This window comes from Pholis gunnellus, assembly GCF_910591455.1.
Source record: "Pholis gunnellus genome assembly, chromosome: 4".
NCBI classification, from domain to species: Eukaryota; Metazoa; Chordata; class Actinopteri; order Perciformes; family Pholidae; genus Pholis; species Pholis gunnellus.
In genome coordinates this window covers 12,981,594-13,000,399 of record NC_136530.1, presented here as the reverse complement: position 1 = coordinate 13,000,399, position 18,806 = coordinate 12,981,594, and the positions used below count along the sequence as shown (strand labels likewise).

General features: G+C 43.3%; 1 protein-coding gene across 1 annotated transcript in view; it reads left to right on the top strand.

Moving 5' to 3' along the window:
• The window catches only part of ptprsa (protein tyrosine phosphatase receptor type Sa), a 219,463-nt gene that overhangs the window by 35,533 nt on the left and 165,124 nt on the right, over positions 1-18,806 (top strand). The window contains exon 2 of the mRNA XM_079158092.1: positions 6,358-6,466. The gene's annotated coding sequence lies outside the window, so the exon portion shown is untranslated. The remainder of the gene's footprint in view (positions 1-6,357; positions 6,467-18,806) is intronic.

The following is an 18,806-nucleotide window of genomic DNA, read 5'->3' as shown; positions in this document are numbered from 1 at the left end:
TTTTGACCCAGAGGTCAAGGTAACACGCTGACTTTTCAAACACCCCATTGTCTCAGTTTGATGACAGCCATCTCTCTTCCCAGTCAGTTGCTAATCCTTTAGATTTGCAGCGGCCGCACAAAGACGTTGCAATGATACGGTTGCTGTCAGAATGAAATATGGGGCCATTGTCACAAAACAGCAAAGCGGTTCTTCTGCTCAACCCGAGACCTCTACGGTCGCAAACACACAGGGCATACCGGGCGGTGTACGAGATGGAAATCGCACAGTCAGGCAACAGTTTGAGTAGCAGCCGTGAACATGTGGCCTGGGAGATGATTTATAATAATTAATCTGCTGTGTCCAGTCCCAACAGCCTTCCACTCAAACCCCCCACCAATCCACTCCACACACACACACACACACTCACAACCTCCCCACCCCTTAGTCAGTCAGGCTTCACAGCTGTGACCAGCTCGGCACCTTTCCAAACCAATGTCACCAACGTCCCTATCGAAGGACATCGAAGGGGATTTAGTCCGTCTATCTCTCTCTCTCTCTCTCTCTCTCGCTCTCCCTGCTAAACCCCTGCCCTTTCACAATAGAACGCACGCTGTACTTTATCACGGCCATCGTATCATGAACCATTAACATGAGGGCCTACAATAACATTATTTATGGAGGCGTTAATATTAATATCGACCTGTGGGCTGTCAGGCGAGCTGATTTACTGAGCGGTGGAATGCCGGGCCATGTAGGGCTGGCAGGTGGACTAATTGAATATCAGTCACCTCATACAGCATGCCGATAGCAGACAGTCACCATTGAACAAGAGCATACACGGATGTCCAATCTAAAGAACTTACACGCATGACCTCACTCCAAACCAAGCACTGAGAACTGCCTTGTGTGTGCAAGTGTGCTTCACACAGGTCACCTCATAGACGTTTTTTTAACCGAGGCTGCACAGCAGTAGTTATGACTGGGGCTCTGCTGAGAGCACGTTATAATAATGGACGCTTTCGCACTTATCTGCACAAAACAGGCCCCGCTAATGAAACTTCAGTCTGAGTGGCTCATGGCTGGAGTGTTTCATCTGTGAATGGTGGCGTTTGAGTGTTGCGGCGCTGTTCTGACAGCGCACAGAGGTGCAGGATTAGTAAGCAGCCGTGGAGAATAATGAGGCTGCAGGACAAAGTCACTCTGGTTGAGTGTGGCGTTTGTTTTGAAGGCAACGTCCAATTTCGGTGGATTTTAGTCACTTTGACAAAAAGGTAAAAAGTATTTTACAGGAAACCAGTTGAAGAAGGGCTCTCTGCACATCTTCCAGCAGTGTTGCCGCTGAATCGGGTGCTTTTCAGTTCGAGGACTGAGCAGACGTCCAATGGGACAACAGAGGACTGGAACACCCAATCGACTTGCAGCATTTAATTGGGCAAAAACGTTCCTATTTGTTCACATGCTGTATGTAAATACATTTGACTGGATATTCATGAATTCATCCACACAGTTGAAATGAGTGAACACCAAAAAGTAGATTTTTAAATCTCTTATGCCCTTGTTGCAATGTTAGGCAAAAATCATTTTCACTGGTTTGATATGAGAAGATCTTTCTCCTCAAACCCTTCCTAGATTATTAAACTAATTTTTTACAGAAGAGTTGATGATTGAGATACTGGATTTATTACAGTGATCTCTCTCTCTCTCTCTCTCTCTCTCTCTCTCTCTCTCTCTCTCTCTCTCTCTCTCTCTCTCTCTCTCTCTCTGCATATTTAAACTTGTGCTGCTACAGCCTTTACATTGATTTGACTGCACTCAAATTGTTGACAATGAACAGGGTGCCCATTCTGACATGAATCCAACATGTTAAATCCGTGAGGTTAATGTTAAGGGGTGCATTTCTGACAGTGAGCATAACTCAACACTAACGTTTGATTGAAAGTCCCCTCAATGACACCATTAGACAGCCTATAGCCCTTTTTACACTATTGTCAAGATATATAGCTGGCTGGAGATGTAATGGTACAAAAACAAAGGAATGGTCTACGCAAGACGTGTGGACATTTGGTCTTTTGCAGTCTTTGTCTTTTATGGGTCAGAATGTTGCCTGGAGTACATTGGCAAGCATTTGAATGACTAAAGGAGGTTATTATCCAATGACTGTCTCATTATGTCTTTGTCAAAGCCCAAAGGGGCCTTGACTGGTGCCTCAGTGCCTTGCTAAATGGCCTTGATATGAAACAGTAATTTCCATGAAGTCGATTCTTCTTTTCTACATTTGCATTTTTCGGCATTTAGCCAATGCTCTTAACCAGAGCAGCTTACAGTGCATGATCAGGTGGAGACTTGTTCAAGGACATAAGAGTGCACACAGCCTTTGACAGCTGCTCATTGCGACTGCTGAAAGAATCTCACGGATGGCATTTGTGTTACATTTCTTTTCATTAGGACTCTTACTAAACCGAGGTAGCCTTTTTTTGACACAAACGTTGTAGTGTACATGTACTGTGACCATGTTGAGGTCAACTCCTTAATTAATTCCGGGAATTCCAAGTACTTCTCCTCATGCGTCGCGCTTTCGCGAGTATGCTCGGGTCGGTGTGAAGTACATTTTGTCATCAAAGTGTGTATACGTGGGCTCATGTGCGTACGTCCACGTGCTGGCAATTTGTTGTGAACATGCAGACCTGTACAGACTTGTCCACGTAGCGACCTACTGCACATGTAAACGCGTCCTGAAAGGGCACAGTATGAACAGAACTACTACTGGTCCCTGATGTCCGCAGCAGTCTGTGTAGGTTTCACGTTAAGATCAGGACAGAGAAAGGAAGGCTCAGTGGTATGTCAGTAGAAGAATCAGCCTGCTATCCATTGTGTGGTGTGAAATAAACTGAAATTAAGTTGATGTCATTTCTCAGAATACCTTTCTATAGTTATGAATAAATACAGGAGGAAAGACTTTCAGTTGAGCGGTGGAATGTGACTGTATGACATTGGCATTTGTGAAATCATTCAAAGGTCAACGGTATCAACGAGATGGCAAGAAAAGTTTGTAATTGTATCACCTCTTCCTCCCCAATGTTTTGACAAACCTGTAATTTTTCCGGACGGAACAGTCGGTGTGTACCGTAGACAACTGCCGAGGGCTCAAATTCCCTTTCAGTCACATATATAGAAGCAGCACCTAAGCTCTATTGTTTCCTCATTTCCCTTGACTTCCTTCCTCTCTTCCTCTCCCGATCTTATTTCTCAACTTGTCATTTCCTTTCTCTTTCACTCTCTCCTCCTCTTGGCTCGTTCCTTTTGTCTCCGCCCCCATTATCTCTCCTCTTGTCTTTTCCTCTCTGCTCATACTTAATTCTCCTCCGAGTTCCGTCTCTCCCTGCCTGTCTTCTCTTCTGTCTTTTCCCTTGGCTTGTGTTCACCTGTCGTTTCCTCACTGCTTTCCTCTCCTTCAACTTGGCTTGTCCCCTCCTCTCTCCTCTTGACTTATCTTCCCCTCCCCTGTCACTGTCTGCTCTCCTCTCTTTGAACTCGTCCTCCCACCTCCCACTTCTCTTCTCATTTTTTTTTTCTCCGTGACACATCCCTTCTGATTACCTCAACTTCACATTTTCCCGCCCTCCTTTCCACTCACACCTTCTCTGTGCTTCGCAGACGTTTCCTCTTACTCCCCCTTTCTCTCGCCATCCTCTCTGTTCTCTTCTCTTCTCCTTACTCTGGTGAAGATTTGGCTTTTAATTGCTTCAGGGCATATCAGTTCTTTTATCCCTGGAGAACAATGGGCAGTGAGGAGGTCAGGGTGAGATGAGGACGAGCGAGGAAGACCTCAGGTGCTACCATGGCAATGTTTTTTTTTCATTCAAAGAGAAAACAATCTCTTGACTTTTGTCACGTCAAGGTTGAAACTATGTTGACATTTCTTCATCTGATGTGGAAATGTGCAGTTTTTTACTTCTCTGGCAGCACACCTGTTGACATTTGCACAGAGTTGGTCAGCCTTGTGTTTTCTTGCTTTGGACTTTCTATTTTTCTCTGAAAGTTTCCTCTTCTTCCATTCGCAATGTACCCTGTGTGGTCATGTTGCAGGAGAGAAAATACATGGACCCATTTCTGAGCATGCATGTTTTCATTTCCCAATTTGCCATGCACCATGATGCTCGGCCATCTGTCTCAGCACGGTGACTAAACTCAATGCCAATATGTTGCAGGGTCACGAGAAAACAAACCGGAGCTGATTTCCACATGAGTGGACGAAGCATTAACCCCCGATCCGCAGCAAAAAACAGACACTGAGCGTCACGCTCTCGTGAGGAGGCCGAGATTTTCATTATCTTAAGATGTTGATTTAGGCTGAGTTTTTGCTTCCATGCTGTCCGGCAAACGCTTCATTCCGGCTTATTAATGGCGACTCGCCCAGCCAAGGGAGTGTCTCATGCGACGGGAGGAAGCGGTAGTGCAACAGCGTGTGTGCAGTGAATAAATGCTGTACATTAAACAAATTCCCCCCGCCCTCGTCTTGGCAGCCAAGCGTGTGGGGAGATTGAAGTATTGCAGAATCTGCTTCACTTTTTCTCCCTCGCTCTCTCACTGACACACAAACGCACGCGTGCTCATGTGTATGCAGCCACACATGCATTCGTTTCTAGACAATTTTTATTCTTTTTTACAAACCAGTGCTGCTTGCTGTCCAACCCGCCTCACGTAAAAAATGATTTATACACTTTAGTTTCCTCACATTCGCACCCTTACAAACAAACACATTTTCACTGAGCTTCATGAGAACTGCATTTGCCCCCATGTGTACTCTATAACATGTTCACAAACCCATGTTGTAACACACACACACACGCACACGGACACATTCATCTCTACTCTCCGCTGTGCTGCAGTCGGTGTATCAGGGGGATCCTTCTGCAGCCAGAATCTTAGTTGACACTGATTGTCTGGCGAGGGCTGACCTGACCCGAGTGGCCTGTCAGAATAAAGGATCATGTTGACCGTTGAGATAATAATACCCATAGAGGATGCTGGGAAACTGTTTTCAAGCAGCGTCCAGTTCATGAGTCAAAGACTAAGCGGGAGGAGGAGAGAAGTTAGCAGCATCAGGCTGAGGACCCGAAATTGACTGTCCCTTCTGCTGCCAAACATTTCCTTTTTCATCCTACAACACAGCATAAAGTTGTCTTGCTCATCAAGACTTTTTGAGAAAGTAAGCAGTTTAATTTCGGTTAATATTTTATTTTTTAATTTGATCCGCAAGTTGAGGTTCAATCTCAGCATCACACGGCAGACGTCCAGAAGCAGAACACTTGACAGTAGCAGCAGTCAGCATAGTTCAAGATGTTATGCCTTGTGGATAATATCATAGCACAGGCACTGCATTTGCACTTGGTATGAATTATGTGCTCTCATTACTTGCACACTATCTGCATAGTGATTTGATCTCTCAGTATGCGGAACTTGCATAAATATTGCATTTTCAACTCCCTTTTTTCCCCAACACGAACTTGAAGTCAAAACTCTGTTATTTTGAAAACTCTACCTCAACGAGCAACGCAGTGCATTTGGGGAAGCTCTCCTCCCTGAACCTCGGTTGTCCATATTAATTGATCACGCCCCTGACGTCCATTCCAGCAATGATATTGATATTATTATCTAGAAGAAGACTCTGGGCGCAGGGTAATGATGAGCTCCTCTGACCTTTCACTGGAGATAACCATGCTCAGCTGCTCAGCGGAAGCTCCTTAGGGTGGACCCATGGCTGCCCACAACTGCAGCCCTGACCGAGAGTATTGGCTGAATATCGAGTGAGGCTAACGTGCAGGAGACATGGCCTCCAGATGCATAGAAACTCACACCATGACCTGTACAAACTCAAGTCGACATGCAGTAAATAATCACCACCAACAAAACTAAATGCCCGCTCAAACCTGGATACACCCGTCCACGTACACAATTGCTATAGAAACCAAAAACGTATGGATCTCTTCCTAAGCGAATATCCAAACACGCATCGACCACGCTCATGCACACACATACACACATGCTCTCCCACAGATTTGGAACAGGCTCATTAGAGATGTGGAGGAGAAAATGATGAAGAAAGTCAAGAGGGATTTCATGCAGATTCGCACTCCACCGCTCTCAGGCAATCAGCGGCAAGCCTCCTCTTCGCCCAAGAACTGTCGTCCTGCGGTCACGAAGGGCAAAGAGGAGAGAGAGAGAGAGAGAGAGACTCATCTCTGCGTTTGTCGAATTCCCCCACCTACCACTTGAGGAGGCAGTTCATTTAGTAGTCCCTTTCATTAATGTTTCTCTTTCATTTTCCCTCTTTCTCTTTTACTCCCTCTCCCCCTTTTTCTATCTACTTTAAAGGTGCAAGTGAACGAGTAAGAAGAAGAAGAAGAAGAAGAAGAAGAAGAAGAAGAAGCCCCTGGAGCAGCTGAAGATATGAAGCTAAAGAGGTTTTGAAAACAACCCAGTTGTAAGTGAGCCCCTAATTCTTTTGCACAGTTCACCGCCATATTAGGTGTTATATAATGTGAATACGATATTTTCCATCCTTGTCCATCTCGGGTTTGAAACCACTGCAGATGGCATTTAACAATTGTCTGAAGCAAGTGAAAGCTTCAATATTGTTGAATCTATTTTGAAATGGCAATTTCCATTCAAATATTCATCAGGTGAGGCTTTTTTTTATGTTCAAATACCTTGTTCACAATTCACAAAGTGGGGTTTGAAAGGGGATCTTTCTACCCCCTAACTGAGAAAGTGCAGACAACTTCTTCTTCTCTAACAAATAATGTTTTGCTGTCACTAATGGACTCTCACACGGCGCACAGGAAGCAATGCATCAAAACAATAGAGAAACACACCCATAGAAAGCCGGATATATCACTAGATGCCTCTGCTTGGTCACCAAAGTCAGTGAAGTGTATTCTTACTGTACATTTCGTGCTGACTCATGTAAGCAATTCTGGGCATGGACGAGCACAAACCAGTAAAGTTTATTGAAGTGTGGTAGAAAAGGGACACTGCAGGACCATCATTATTTTCTCTTCCTAACGAGCACCATTACATGACGCATCGTAAACTGTCATCTTCCTCCACGTATTTCTGTTCTCCCGGTGCTAAAGGCATCCGTTCCTATTGACAGCGGAGCTGAGGCAGAGGGAGAGCTATCATCTACCTGTCACAGGAAGCTGGCACTGAGGAGCTCCTCCTGTACCTCTGCAATTCTTCTATTCACCTCACAGAATTGGCGGTTTTCAGACCTGGAAGCTATCATGCGTCGGTTTAGAAGTGCATACCGCTCAGTGCAGAAATCATTTTAAAAGGTTCCCACACATACGCTCTTTGAAATGATTTGACTAATTCTTTTTTGCACTGTATGCAGCATCTGACATCTTCTCGAGATTAAAAGCCTTGTAAAAAAAGAAAAAAACCTTGGCCTTCTTTAATTGAAATCAACTTCTGCTTTTAACTCTACTCGTCTCGTATCATTTGTTTGTATATTTTGCTTTTATTTTACTGGAATAGTCTCTTGAGATTAAAATCTGTCATTCAGGGAATTCCTGGACAACATGACAGCACAGTTAGTTTACACAAGCCGGAAATGTGCAAAGAAAATGCATTATAGCAACATTATAGCATGAAAACTTCAACATTTTTTTTACAGAATACAATAGTCTCTGTTTTACTATCATTATTCAATAAGTAATAATAAACAATAATCATCTGTGTTATTTCTATGTCGGAATGAAAACCCCATCACTTAATTAAACATGTGTGCACTGTATGTCCGTGTAGATTAATCTTACTCATCCAGATATTACACCATCAGGTCAAAATGTAATCTCTGGGTTGTCTGGCAAAATGTCCTCATCTCTACAGCTCCAGTCCAGTGGATAGTTTAATTTAGATCTGAAGAATATACTGTAGCTGAGTGCACGGCCATTACATACACTGCACACCCCATCCTCATTTCCATATCATAACTTGATTATTAGTGCTGCTGGCAGAGCGGTAGACATGCAGAAACTGCGGATGAGAGTGAACTAATGGGTGTCAGAGCAGATGCCGGCCCAGACATCCCCTCTTCATGTGCGGGGGGGGGGGGGGGGGGGGGGGGGGGGGGGGGGGCGGCCTGCTTCTCGTCACCTCGCCGCCAGAGGCCACCAGCTTGATAAAATAACAGCTGTATTTGGCATATTGGGCTGCGATGATAGCGAGGCCTCGGTGACTTGCTTCACTTGACTGCGGAAATAGTGGAGAGGCAAGATAGCACATCTGGACCCCCCACCACGGGCTCAACAAGCTGGAAACTGAAAGAGCACAGTGGTGGGTTTTCCTGCCTGACTGTGTGTCATTTACACATCAGCAAACACATTTCAGAGAATTTTCAAGACTGTCTGGACTTAAAAGCTGCTATTTGTAAACAAGTTTGATTAATATATTCATAGATGTAATCATCTATATCCCTGTTTCCTCAAACACAGAATGCACCACATTTAATTTGTGGCTGGAGATGCTCTCCTGGGCTGTTCTAAAAATGTTTATTTTGCCAATAATGTTCAAATTTGGTTTGTTTCTTGTCATCTGCATTACAAATTACAGAGGTGCCTTCCTAATACAATACAATGCTTGTGCTCTGGCCTCACCTTTCTGGATACCCATGTACCAAGGACTTTACCACAGCGGCCACAGGTTCAAATCTCGCCCATGGCCCTTTGTTGCATGTCATTCCCACTCTGTCCTATACATTAAAGGCAAAAGCCCCCAAAAATAGTATAAAAAAGAAAAAGCATATTAAAAGTATGTTCTGCAATAACATATAGCCTAGAAATAAACATTGTTCATTAAAAAAGAAAAGGGTTAAACACATAAAAGAAGAAGGAAATTGCGCATTAAAAAGTAAGTTATACCAGCAATGACATTACACCCACACTGCACATTAAAATAAGATTGGATCCTTGCATTGTTGCATGCCTTACATATTAATAAGCTTAATGGCCTGCAGATAAAACACGTGTCCATATGTCTCTGAGAAATGTGAGTCTGACTATAATATTCTAGAAACCAGGAGAACAATTTTGTAATGCTCCTTCAGGTTTTTTACAGACCACCATTAAGCCTCTGGTGAGGATACCTTCGGCGGTGCACTGATAAAAGGTCATCAGTGCTAGATTGCTTGCCTGCTTTGCCGGCAGGTGTAAGTGTTATTTTGTCTAACAATGCGATATCCACCTCTAGAGGGGGGACATCTAATTGGAGAAATTGTCATTGACTATATAGAGTGCTGCAGAATTACGTATTTTGTATTTTGATTACGATTTCTGAAGCATCATTGCAATTGCCAGAAGTAAAAAGCTAACATCAGACCATAAACGAACTACGCCCCAGTCGTATGACTTCACATCACCACCACTAAGCTTAAGGCGGACTAGTGTTTGGCCACCTGTAATCAAAAACCCTTTTTTGGACGAACAAAAGCTTCAAAATTGTGAGATATCTGCTGACAAATTTGATATCGCAGAACAAAACGTTAAAATCTCTTTGTCTTGTCTAAACCACAGACTTTTCTTTAATCACCTAATGAAAAACACATCCAAAAAAACACATTGACTTCAAGACGAGAGAACTGGAAGTATAAAAATACAAAGTCATTGCTGGGTTTTTGAACTTATTCCTGTTTCTTGATCTGAGGATGTCAATTTGAATTAGTTTGGTAGATTCTTCACTGGTTCAGTTCTTTCAGTCTGATTGAGTTAATGTGGAAACATGGCCTCTCAAGAGGCTTGTGGGTGCTTTCTTGGTTCAAAATTGCACAATTAACATTTGTCATTTGGATATACACCATTTAGAAAAGAAACCCTTCATTCATCAGCTCACCAAGATTTTGGTTTGTATATTTTGTTCAAATTTTACCTTTGGAGATTTATCTCAGTTCAGTCAGGAACACTCTCGTCATAGATTTGTAAACATTTGTTGCCACAAATGGAAATACAATCATACTTGGCGCTGGTGGCTCTGCTCTCAAAAAGCTCCCTGGATTTAGCCAAGCACCTACTCAGCCAAAACAGGGAGCACGATGCACAAACCCCCCCGGGTATACAGGAATGAGCCCGAAGTAAACTTTGAATACCATTTCAACCATTTGCAATGCAAAATGAACTCTGAACTAAAAAAGGGTGACCAGCTTTGCCAGCAGTACGGTCTGTAACAGAATTGGTGTAACAAGGATCGGTGAGGAGAGAGTCATGTTTAAATGAACCTCCTCGAGGTGAGAGTGGGCTGTGATTGGCGTGTGGCCGATTGGAAGCGATGATTCAGCTGGTTACAGCTGAGCGTATAGGACTTCCGTGTCCTGCATGAACCAACGCGATGCTTCATTTTGATGCTTACCTGTGCAATGCCACAGTTGTTGCTGATTCAGGACAGGGTGGGGTGGGGTTCTCTGAGCGTACCTGACTTGGCCAAATTCCTATGGCATTTGCACCTGAATGCAAAGGCAGCAGCGACTGTTAGCTGAGCTTTAAAGTTTCAAAGGAAGAGAGAGCAGCAGCTCTTAAGTGGCTCCTAGGATGTTAACAGCACAATTAAACAAAGCTCTGCTAATCTTTACAGCTGGCGTCAAGAGGCACTGTGTTCTCGCAGAGCAGTGTTATCCGTAGTAGTCCGACTGGTTGGATGATGTGCCCTTTGAGCTGCCACCACCCTCAGCGCAGCAGTGCCTTCACTGCACATGTACTGTACTACCAACAACCCTAATATACTGTACATCATAAAGAGAGACAAAGAGTACAGCGATGAATTAGCGTTATTCAATTAGATGCGCTCCACTTATTTGTTGCGGCATATAAAGAAATGTAAATGGACCTCAAGTTTGGAGGTAATGAATTTGATTATGCCAGTGAATGTAATTTCATGGCATTTGGGAATGAGAGATTTACCTTCTTACACTTTCCTCAGTGATGGTGGAATGCTGTGCAGCGTGATGCATTTTTAAAGGTCCCCTTTTCTGATGTATGTCTTGTATCATAATGACAGAATTTTCCGCTTTGTTTTATTGTAGCTTGAAACACATCCAAGCTTGATTTTCATTACTTGTTCAGTGCAGCTCCACCATCAATTCTGACAACCTGTCACAGGTTGGAGTTCTAACTCTTTTACTTTATACCAGCTGGAGGGCTCCGGCTGACCCTGCAGACACTCAAAACTTAACACTTAGCCCTCAAGTAGTTTGAAAACTATCCCGCTAAACTTTGGATGATGAACTGATGGATGGAAATAAACAACCTGCTGATGTGTCCTAATATGAAAGACTTGGATAGATATTTTTAGGGTGGGGTGGAGCGATGCTATCTTAGGTCTATTAATGCAGTCATTGCTGTGTTGCCCCAGGCCGTAGGGCCTAATCCAGAGGAGTGAGAGTGAATGGGACCGTGGCTCGGGCTTGCCAGACCTACTTAGGTTCTGGTTGAGAGCACAGTGCTGTGTGGGCGAATCTATTCTGTCCTGGGCAGGGCACAGCATAAACATTGCCCAGGGAACGCAGGCATGCAAGCAGGCAGGCATGCAGGCAGTCAAGCGGACAAGAGAAAAACTATAAGGATGGTTGCCTTTAATTTCCTTTCCACTGACTCCCTTCAACTGTCCAGGGCCTGAGAGCAAGAGAGGGTAAAGAGACAAGTGAGTGTGTATGTGTGTGTGGAAATTACCTGTAGAGATCTTTTTTCCGGGGCTTCACCAAAGTATGTACTGCTATCCACCCTGCTCTCTCGCTATTTCTCACACACACACACACACACACACACACACTCTCTCCATCACACTCTTTCACGGCAAATGTGCCCCGATCCATCCAGCTGACGGCCGTGAAGCAATGACTCGTGTGCTCTCTTACTGTCTTTAAGTGATCTGTGTTTGCTCCATGGCACTCTGGCGCTCCGACCTTCTGACCTTGCGTGTAAACAGAGCACCGCTACTCCCCCATCCACTACCCCGCCGCCACCATCCCCCACCCTCCACTACCAAATAAGGAAGACGGAGCCACTGAGAGCCAGCAAGTCGGTCAGCCAACCCACTGAGGAGGCCATTAGTGAGCCAGCAAGCCAGCGGAGGGGTTGGTAGAAAACCACCTCTGGCATCACTCATCACTCCCTGCCTCTCTGGCCTCACCCGCCTCTCCGCTGTGTAGAAATGCGCATGCACGCGCACTCACGCCATGTGCACAAACACTCGCTGCAAGGCACACTTATATCTGCACACAGCACCACGCGCACAGTGACCCGAAAGCGTTAAAGGCACTGAAATGTACACGCACACAGTACTCTGTATACAATGGCATACATTGAAAGGCGCATATGCTTGAATATACACACGGAGAAGGACACATTTGCACACACAGCACATTAAATTCACTCAGAAGCACACACATTTACAAAAGACGTATTCACGGGACGCTACGCATACACAACATGTAATGACATGTTGCTGCATACATACACCCCCAAAGAGCATAAATTATATGCTGTGTTGTTTCAGCAAAACAAATAGGTTGCTGAAAGATGGATTTATATGGTGGTATACCATTACAGATAACTATCACTCAGTAAAAGGGCTTATTACCACACTAAAAACGAGCCAGCACAGAAAACATTGAGCATGATAAGGCAATATAACTTTTATATGTCTATTTGTAGAAATTATAACTTTACGTCAGCAAAGCTGATATCTGATCTGAAGTTCACATTTGGTTAATTTTATCCCAAACATGATAGGATTGCTGTTTACACCAATAGTCCTATTATGCCTCTCATACAGCATTTGACATAAAACCCAGACTAAGGATAAAAATCTTTAATTATCTTTGCCACTTTAAGTAAATCATACCTCTAAATTGTGGAATACATTATTTTCAAAAAATCACATGGACTCATATCAAATGTGCTTGCAAATCGTACAGACTCCTCTTTGACATACAGTAGCCGTTGTCCATGACTGTGGAATATACAGTGTGTAATAAAAGGCAAATACTGGTCAAACCCTACACACGATAGGCTACACAACAGTGGAGAACATATGAAACCTTCACTAGTTTACAACATTCACAGTTAAACTAACTGTCCGCTCAGTCCAGTAATGCCAACTTGGAAATTGAAATGCACTGCAGCATTGGGCACCATATAAAACAACAGTGTTTAACAGTATTCGCAAGACACACAGTTAAAACACCCCCCCCCCTGTCTGGGTTTTAGTCTCTTTTCCCTCTGTCCTTGCTCTTTCTTCCGTAATTCTTTGGTTCATTTAGCTGCACTCTTTCACCTGCCTCCAAATGTCAGCTGAGTTCAACAGAGCTGGAGGGGAAATTCTCTCGGAGAGAAAGCCATATTGAGAGTGAGCCGGTTAAAAGAAATGCAGGAGAATTGAGGAAGAAAGCGAGGCAAGAGTAATTAAGTGTCTGGTATCCGAAAAATACTCAAAGAGGGTAATACAGACTCTAATGTGATAAACTAGCAAACAACACCCTATAATTTAGGTATTCATCTGATGTCTTCAACACAAAGACCATTGTTAGACTTGCGAAGTGGGAGTCTTATTATGTAATCATGCCAGGATGCATTTAATGACAGATTGGCTGCACGACAATGGGACTTTGCTTACATTTCTGTGAAGAGTGAACAATTCATAACACAAGACCAGTAAGAAGCAGAACCAAAATGTCACCAAAATTACAAAAAAATAATAAAAAAAACACAGGCCACAGACGCTGCACTGTTTTTGTTATCAATGGGGAAAAAGAAAGCCGAATTTAAAAAAGAACACTAAGCATTGAGTTGCAATGTAACATGTTCAGATATTGTTTGAATTGCTGTAAATTAAAATGTAAAGACAGATTGTAAGAACCTGTTGTTAGAAGGTACAATTTGAAACTTGCACAGCCCACATTTGACAGTGGAAAACATGATTCCTGACCTCCAATGACACACATACACGCATGTGTGTGTCACAGAGAAATGCAGTGGGCATCTGAAGAGCTCAAAAATTCCTGAAAGCGCAGAGAGAGCTATCAGATATATTCGTTGCCCAGCAGCGTGTAATTCATTGCATTCCCATCCCCTTTTCAGTACACCCACCGAGCTCCCATCTCCATTCTCAAACTCCTGTCTATCGCCGTGCTCACTTGTGTATCAAGGTAATGAATTCATAATCGCTCTCAAGCTCTTTGTAGATCTCTATCACGGTGGGAGATAAGAGGGAGCATCATTGCACTCTAATAGCCGTCAGTCTGCCTGTGTTCCTGCTTGCTGTTTGTGTGTATTTGTGTGTGTACAGCATGTGTGTGTGTGTGTGTGTGTGAGTGTGTGTTAAGCACATTACCCATCAACACAAACCCCAGCATGCTATCCTCCATTTTGGCTTCCAGGGACAAACAGGATTCTAGCCAACAGCACAGTCACTTATCAGTGTACTGTTGAGGCTACATGCCCACCAAAGGCGGACGTGCTTACCGTTCCTCTATCTGAGATGGATAAGCACTCAGCACCGGTCCACTTTCTCTCTTTCTTCCAGTGTCTTGTTCACAAGGAAACACCACACAGTACTTTCCAACTTAGCTGACAAACACTCAACCACAGGAAGAGTAAATATCTGAGAGGCTGAGGCAGAGCTCAGAGTAACTAAAGTTGAGACTGGGGGTGGCTCTCGAGGGCCGCGTGCACGTTTTTAATTGTGTTTTCGTGGGGTGATGAAATGTCCTCCATTTGAGCGCGAGCTGGCAGTAAGTGGGCTGTCGCCTCCAGGGACAGAGTGAGCGATGGCCCGCTGCTATCGGAGGTGATTGTGCCTCAACCCCTTGGGGTGACAGATGAACGGAGGGGAGCAGGGAGACAATAAGGAGAAGAAGCAACATTCCTCTTTTTTACAGTTTCACATAGTGTTAAAAACAGGACAGGGGGGGGGGGGCAAGAAAGAACGCATGTAAATTTGGACAAACAACATTTGAGCAGTGTTTACAAGTTCGTAACACTCCGCTCTTTTGTTGGCTTTTGAGTTGAGCAGGGATATATTGAAGGAAAACCGCCTAAAATTTGTTTTATTTGTTTAACAAAATAAAGTGTCCGACCTTGTGATGGTGGCAGAAATCTTTCTTATTTCCTAGTTGTATATGAAAAGCAAATAATATATGCTCTAGGCCTTTTTAAGGGGATAAAGCAAAAACTAATGCTTTTATAATCTCCGCTCTTAACAGTGTATTTTTAAAGTAATTATGACGACCAACTGGGCAATGTTATCGTTTACTGTCTGTTCTTGTCCGTGTCGATGGACATCCACATCATGTTCATTTTCATCACCCAGAGTCCTTTGCATACATAATGAAGAGGTACTTCTGTATAATTAGAAGCATTCTTCTCCCATGAACAGCTTTTTTCTCTGGCAATGCCGGTGTATCCTTGTCTGAGAACAGTGATGAGCACACATCGTGGTGTGGAGCACCGTCACTTGTAGCCATAACAGCTGACAGAAGGAGGCCAGCAGTTTCAACAAGGTTCGCTGGTCGTTCGGAGAATCTTCACATAGTACATGCTGTTACACAATTCGGTAACAAGACGCAGACGATGAAGCGCTTTCCCTCGAGCACTTGCCACATCTTCCGCTCTCTGAATTTACATGGCATTTATGAACACTCACAAGGAAAACAAAAAGTGGAGAGGGAGAGCAGGGGAAGAGAGCTCCTAGTGTGGAGGAGTCTCATTATTCTGTTATGGATTGCACATGTCAGGCGGTAAGTGCTCTTTTTATCCTTCTAAAGCACTAGCCTCGGCCACTGAGCGCATTTCCCTACCCGAGTGAAATTTACCATGTTAAGGCTCATGCCACCAGGGGAATGGCGGTGAGAGCTCTGGGTTGCCACTAAGATTTACCGGCCTGATTAAATAAGGGGCCGTAGTGTGAGTAAGTGGCCAAGGGAAAAATCCACGTAACATAAACACATGATTTTTATTCACCAGTTAAATTGATTAGACCCCCCCCCCCCCCCACACACACACACTTCACTCCCCTCTACACCTCTTTACGGTGTGTTACATGTCACGCTGGGTTTTAAACAAAGAGCAGAGAGAGGGCAGTGGAGGATTGCTTGTGGCTCAGGGTGGCTTTCTGCCAACACACAGCTAAGATGGGTCTTTTTTAAAAGGGCCTGTTCCCATCCATTACTGCCGGCATACCTTGAAAAGTTCACACAAAATATATTGCTACTCTCCTTCCAATTGGGCAGGAGAGGCCTTTCATTTGATGCACTGCGCCTCACAAAATGTAGCCACGTCCTAATTAAATCTAATTTCTTCAATTTCCCATCATACACCCTGGTCCTTAATGCTCCAGTAAGGTAATTTGACGTAGCCAGCAACCAGCGTTTTTCAGCTGAGCAGTGGTGGCTGGGCTAGGGGATAACTTTATTATTGTCTGTAAATCCCACAATCCCAGAGAGTCACTTTCACTACCGTGTGAGCAAGAAGGGATTTTGGCTGTAAAAATAATCATCAAAAAACGGTCAAATGACAAACAAACCAAAAATGTAAGTACAATATCGTAATTCAAATAAATGTAAACTGTTACTGTTATTTTACAGATTTAACTTCAATCAAGAAAAAAAACTGTGAAATTCCTGGCAGCAGGGGCTTCCAATTAAAATCTGAACAATTTAAGTATAACATCCTAATTCAAATAAATGCCCAAAACATTTTTTTTAGGAATTGATAAAGAGTGGAAAAGTGTCTTCAAATACTCATAATATATAACTTTAAGATTACTGTGAAGTACCCTCAACTGAAAACGTACAAATACAAAATGAATTGATTTAAAATGAATTAAAGTGGAACAGGAAACCTAATCACACATACTATACACACCACTGTTGCTTCTAAAACCTTTTTATCTAATGTATTCAGATGTAAATTTACAGTATTGACCAATTGCTTACAAACAGTACTTCAGAGCCCCTGCGGGTCAGTGGACTCTTGTGCTTTGCCTCCCTAGTGGACAAAGGGACTCCATTGTCACTATTCAAATTCAAATTCTACCAGCCAATCAGAGTTGCTGCTTCAGCTCAAAACCAATGTGATTGTGTGAAATCAGGTCCAAGTCCCTCCTCACTGATAGCAAAGTCAAAGGAGTAGGATGAACCAAAGGTTGTTGAAAGTCATTGTAAAATGTTTTGCTTTTATTTGGCATCAGTAATTACTAGATCAACATTTATTTGTATTGCAGCTAATTGTTTCTTGTGGTGTTGTTGTTTTGTAGCACATCATAGCTCAAAATTATTAGACAAATTAATTAAATAATAATAAATTATACAAATGTATTATCACTGAAATGAAAATAATGAATGCTAATTTGATTTGCTTTGAAATATAAACGGGAAAAAGGACAAACGGGACATGTCATGGTAGAATGGCTACTGAAAGCAATAAATAGTCTTTACAAAATTAAAATTAAGTAACTTTCCCAAATCGTGATCATGTCACAGAACACTTCCTGTTTGTTCCAGCCTTGTATTTTAGCTGTATTGCAGTTTATAGACTGTATATCGTGTGTAGGCTACTATGTCTACGTTTATTTATGATGCAACTGGATGGATAATGGCTACTTGCTTAATATGCACTATAGATCACTGTGTAGTTTATCTGGACATGTCAAGAAATTGACTATTAAATCCATATTGGTTCATTGATTACCCACATTTTAGCATTTTTGGGCCACTGACTTCTTGCATCTCACTCAGTGCTCAAGGCCATTCTTGCAAATGGAAATATGCTTTTTAACTTATCCTGTATCATATGAAATTAATTGATATTTTATTGCAAATCAGTTGAAAACTTTAGCCTCGCAGTTTGCAGGCTAAAAAACCCCAAATTTAGACAAGTAACATTAACAAAAATCAAATTAATAAACCGTCTTTCTCGTCCCAGTGCTTTATTTCCCTGCACCATTGCTCTGTGTATTTGTCGTCTCTTCATTCTGCCATCGCAGCCCAGATTTATGAAAATAAAAGATCAGCCGCAGTAACTCGTTTCGTTACAGGCCCCATTGTGTTATGATTTCCGACGGAACGTGCTTGAACGCACCGAGTGCTGGGATTTACGATTCAGGGGAAGTCAAGAGACGAAGTTTATGAGGTGGCATTGAACGCAGCACAAGGCTTCGAATTTTTTTTCACTGAAATAGAGGGGAGGGAGAAGGGGGGCATTTGACTCCTGTCTCCCCACCCCCCACCCTCAGTCCGTACGAGGTGGATTTGGGAAGAAAGGGACCAAAACCTGGGACGCGGAGATAAGGACAGACACCAATAAAGGGGATACACATTTGGAGATCCGCGCGCGGCGGTGTCGCGCACGGATTATTATAGGGTGTTTAATTTTCCATTCACGGAGGAGATTCTGGCTCGGAGCGTCTGATCTGTCTGGGGGGGAAAGGAATACAAACGCACGGGGAATAATAGAAGTGTTTTGTACTCGCTCCCCCCGTTAACAAGTGACTGCTCTGCTGCTCAAAGAAAGTGGAATATAGCGGAGTGTTTTTTTTCTTCCCACCGTCGTGGATGCGAAGTAACTGTTTTTCTAAAGGGAATACGACCGCTCACTCACCAACGAATACGGATTTAAAAGCTGTCCCCCCGTTAACCAACTAGGGGGGTAGCCTGAGAAATACCTTTCTCACATGAAGTAAGTGCTCGCAACTTTGAACCTACTTCTTAACTCTTGAAACGCATTGATATGAGTTTAGAGAGCAGGTTATTTATATAAAGGTAAATACATGTGGGA